The sequence below is a fragment of the Xiphias gladius genome, chromosome 22, assembly GCF_016859285.1.
Source record: "Xiphias gladius isolate SHS-SW01 ecotype Sanya breed wild chromosome 22, ASM1685928v1, whole genome shotgun sequence".
Taxonomy (NCBI): Eukaryota; Metazoa; Chordata; class Actinopteri; order Istiophoriformes; family Xiphiidae; genus Xiphias; species Xiphias gladius.
Window position 1 is genome coordinate 6338501 of NC_053421.1, and position 5211 is coordinate 6343711.

Here is a 5211-nt window from a genome sequence, read left to right on the forward strand (position 1 = left end):
AAACACATCAGAATAAAAAAAATGAAATGAAAGATTGTGTGTGTGTGTGTGTGTGTGTGCGTGTTTCTGTCATACAAGTTCAACACACACTGGATAAACTCTCCAGAAAGCCACAAGTAAAATTACATTGAAGCTTATTAGATGGTTAAAAATGAAGCAATCCCACACTCTCTAAAATTACCATGCTAAACATCCATAAATAGCATTTACTGGCCATATTAGGAACCCAGCACCAAAATTAATAATGATTTGTGGTAAGAGCAACGACATAGTGAGAGAGGAGAGTCAAATTGCCAGCTGAAGATTAATTTAACGCCACTCCTAAATCCTCTGAGACTGGAGCATGGTTCTTCTCTGCTGTTCCTGAGCCCCAGTGGCTTGTTTGAAGCCACCTTTGATTGACAGGTACAAATCTGCAAGAGGAAGAGAAAGCTTTTTTTCACTGCTCAGACCAGATGGTTGTGATAATTAACATGATACTGTTTCCATCGCGGGGGAAATCACTGACACAAGGTTGGTCATATTAATAGGTGAAAGTATACTGTATGCTGTGGAGATGCTGCGCAGTGCACTCACCTAATCTGATTACAGGGGGAAAGGTTGATTTAATGTGTTAAATCATTTGATTAGAACTGCCAAGTCACATTTGGGGAATGCCATTCAGCGTCAGGGCAGTGGAGGTGGGCTGTCCGGTGGCTCCATCATGTTCATCCTTAAGGAAAATATTCCTCAGAACAGTAAGTTTCTCTACGGCTCACTGGAACGCCCAACAGTCTTCTGACTGATGCCATTTTGGCAGGTACCTGTATGTCCCATTCCGAGCCTAAAAATATTTTGTGATGGTGACATGTTGAAATTAAATAATGGATAAAGTTTTGTACCACTGCTGTGGTTATTTATTGACGGTATCGTCACAAGCGATTGCAGATTTTTTTCATAGTCAGGAAGAGGATGATGTGGGTGTGTGCCACTTTTTTTTCAAGTTTTGCTTGCATTTCACAGTTGATTTAAAACATGAAGCTCATATATAGTGCCAATAGGCATGTTGCTGCACCCTGTGCTAGGTGGCATGGAGCCATCTTTGCACACGCCTATATACCCTTTTTATAACATTGTATAAGGGTACATATATATATATATATACATATATATATATATATATATATATATATATATATATATATATATATATATATATATATATATATATATATATATATATAGATAGATAGATAGATAGATAGATAGATAGATAGATAGATAGATAGATGGTCAGGGACTGTACAAAAAATATTTGCATGGGAGGAAGCAGTTGAAGGTCATGCTTCATGTTTTTAGAAAGCAAGACTCTCTGCGGCATTATTAAGATTGTCTTTGGACTCTCCCCTTGACTTAGAAAAAAAAAAAAAGAACACCACTCCTTCAATATCTCAAAATATGATGCTATTGAATAGGTGCAACAAATATTGCCAGTCATAATTAGAAGTACACAAAGTAATCAAGATGTTGCGCTCCAATTTAACCTTAGAATTATGGGGTATTAATTTTCAGAGACAGCAAATCCCACAGCAGGAGTGGAATTTGCAGTTACCAAAATTATGGAAAACATAAAAAAAATAATGTGCCCTGTTGACCAAATATTCTTTATTTTTGCCACTTGATACTGTATGACACATTTATATATATATATATACATATATATATATATACATACATACCTATATATATATATATATATACATATACTATTAGCTACTGGTTGATTTTGATGCAGGAAAAAAAACCTGATATAGAGACAGGATTGTTGTCCAAATACAGCAAAATGTACTTTATGACCTGTTGAGCATACAAAATTCATCTTTTTGATGGAAATATTTGATAATTTTACATGTATTTGATTGTAATACAATAAGAGACAATTTAACTTTGGGATAAAAAAAACTTAAAAGGCCCTCCCTCGCGCTTGCAAAATGTTTTACCCTCCCTTCATCCAATAGCAAAAAACACATATTCTACCTCCCCTTTTCTGACATTACTCATATTAATTTTCCTACAGTCCCTGAATAGCATGTGATTGCAACACAACAGAGTTACAATACAACAGCTATCCCACGCTTAGGTCCCACATGATCTACTTGTGCAATAACTTGATCAGGTGTTCACAGTTGCTAACAATAAAAGAGTGTTATCCCAGTATAAAGTTAATTTTATGACAATCCTAAATTGAATTATTGCCATACAGCTGCAGCCTTCCTCTTACACTGTTTAGGTAAGCTGCTCCACTGACTGAGTAATATCACAGGGTGTCTGGCATGACAAATTACTGGGTTGATTTCTTTAAGGGATCACACATGTCCAGTGGCGCTGGGAGTGACAGCCATCGTTTGGACAGGAACTCCATCCTTAAAGAGCAGCCTCAGCAGCTCAGCTTGGACATCGGTGTTATGAGTTTGCCTGCTGTGGTGTCACCCTCTGGCAGCTTGGGATTGGTTTGTCTCCAGACGATGTGAAGCCTGTGTGTGTGTGTGTGTGTGTGTGTGTGTGTGTGTGTGTGTGTGTGTGTGTGTGTGTGTGTGTGTGTGTGTGTGTGTGTGTGTGTGTGGTGTAAAGTGATGTGGGGTGAATGGTGGGGGTGGCACATATATATAACTGTTTAGGTCCTCAATATATAGATGTACTGTATGAAAAAGAGACAGAGGGAAGAAAGAGAAACACATCAAGGAACTGAGACTGAAAGTTGTTCAGTAACAAATCAAAACGGAACAGTTTTGTATTGTTTTTGCATAGTATCCAATAATTGTTTGGGATTGTCTATTCACGTATCTGTCCTTGAATGCCCTGGATGTAGCCCGGCAAACCCAAAGCTGACGTCCATAATTTGAAAAATCCTGCTTTACCCTAGCATTTAAAATCCCTCCTACAAATGACATAATGACACATTAATATGTTTCATGACTTTTAATAGCTATAATGTTGAGTTGTTGTCGTCTGTCCTGGATAAGATGCTGGTGTTGGTGCTGGTCGTGGCTGAACGCTCCAGTTCTCCAGCCCCCCTGTCCATCCAGCCAGCAGCTCCAGCAGCAGTGAGCAAACAGATGTCTGAGAGAGTGCCCACTCCGCTGGCCGAGCTGCCAAAACCACCCGCGGCCCTGGAGGCCTCAGCGCCAGCTCTTTCCAGGGAGGCTCCGCTCTCCGCACCACCATCCAGTACTCCCCTCTCCCGTCTCCCTCCCCAACCCATCCCTTCCGTTTACCAGGGAGATATAAAATGTGGAGTGCGCCTCGAAACAAAGCAGCAAAAAAACACATAAACAAAACAAGACGGGACCTTCAAAAAGAATGAAGTCAAAATGCCACACAACCCCAAAGCAGGTTAAGATTACACCAAAACGTTAAAGTCTAGGGGAGTGATGAAAACACTAAAAGAGGGCGGGAAAAACAAACTATGCTCCTCCCAATGGGAGTGAGTAAATCTGTAAATAAAGGCTTTTTGTAGAGGAGGAGGAGGAGGAGGAGGAGAGAACCATGGGGCAGTATATTCTTACTGCTAATCTCACTGTCTTTTTATGTGGTCAAAAGCTGAGATTGTGACACCTCCAGGGGATAACCAGTAAGCCTTTTATGGATTAAAATCATAAATATCCCTTCTTGTTGCAAGGCGTTCATTTCTTAAAATAATATTGTTGCATTATTAAGAGAGGGGAAAAAACTGATCTGACAGTGGGAGGTGAGGGAATGCAGCCTGTAGAATATATGAATGAATGAAGAACATTAGCCCAAAATGACCCATTCTGATATCCAAGCTCCATTTTTACTATAAAGTTGTCATTTGTATAATATCTTTATAAATATATAATTCATAAAGAAATTAAAAGTCACAGAAATTGACCTGATGTCACTTTTCCCCAGTTTTTACTTTTTAGCCTGTAGGGGCTTATACAAAGTTGAAAGGATGACATGGATTTTATCTGAGGTGATAATTGCCAAAACAATAATATGTCACTTCCCAGATATGATACCAGGCATAATACAGAAAGCTTTACCAAATATCGTTCATTTGTAATAACACGAAACTTGTGTGCAAATAAATAATTCCTGCATATAACGACTGTGTTATTTTTTGTTATTCTGTCATGCATGCTACTGTTCGCAGTCTGTATGGGCACATTGCATTGTATTATTCTCACTCAATACCTCCAAAAAATTCCAAAAATAAAGAAAACCAACTCAAATGTCTTTCACAATTAAATCATCAGATCCTCTCCATCCACAGCAAAAATCAGAAACTGCCGACAAATACATTTACTATATAGTAAAGACGAGTAAAGGTAGAATAAATGCTAATTAATAGACCATCCCACCTTGTTCCCCAGGTTTTTGAGACAAAGTTAGCAGACTTAAAGACATTAAAATTGAACAATTATTGCAAATTTTGTTTATCTTTACCTGATAATAATTATAAATGGGACTCACTTTCTGCTTCTCACAAATCACTCAGGTCACACAAGTCTGTTTTTTTCTCCTGAATACTTTGGAATCTAACAAGCTCAATGGCCAGAGGAAGAATACTCCTCCTCAATACCACTCCTCAGCTGTGCAACTAAAGCTCTTTGGCCTCTGAATGAGCATGATTTTTTTTATCTAAATTTTCAGCTTTACCCTCACTAGAATGAAAAAACAGAAAATATTTATTTTTTTAAGAGTTTATGACATCGATTTTATTGATATTCACAATTTGTGGCATCTGTCTTTAAAACTTGCACAATTCAAGTGAAAGCAGTTGTTATTGTCTTAGTCTTTTTATGGCGTCTAATATGTGCACTGCATTGTAAGTGGCAGTGTAGCTCACTGTACTTATCATGTCCATGTTTCAGTATATCGCTGTTTGTATGTAAGTCAGAGGTTTGTATGACAAGTGTCCAAATAACATATTCTCTGCTTTCTATATGAGCACCTCATGTGTTTTGACATCCTGTGATTTAATATTATTCATTTTTATGAGGTCAAGTAAATTATATCTGATATGTCTAGCTGATTTTTTTCCCCTTTTCCTATATGTGCATGAGTAACTGAAGACCCGCATCTGAACGCAGCATTATAATACAGTCTCTTGATGTATTTTATAAGTGTGTCTGCTGGTTTATTACATATGCACAGGCATCAGTGCACAGCAAAATGGAAAAATGCATCAATATATTCACAGAAAGGCAG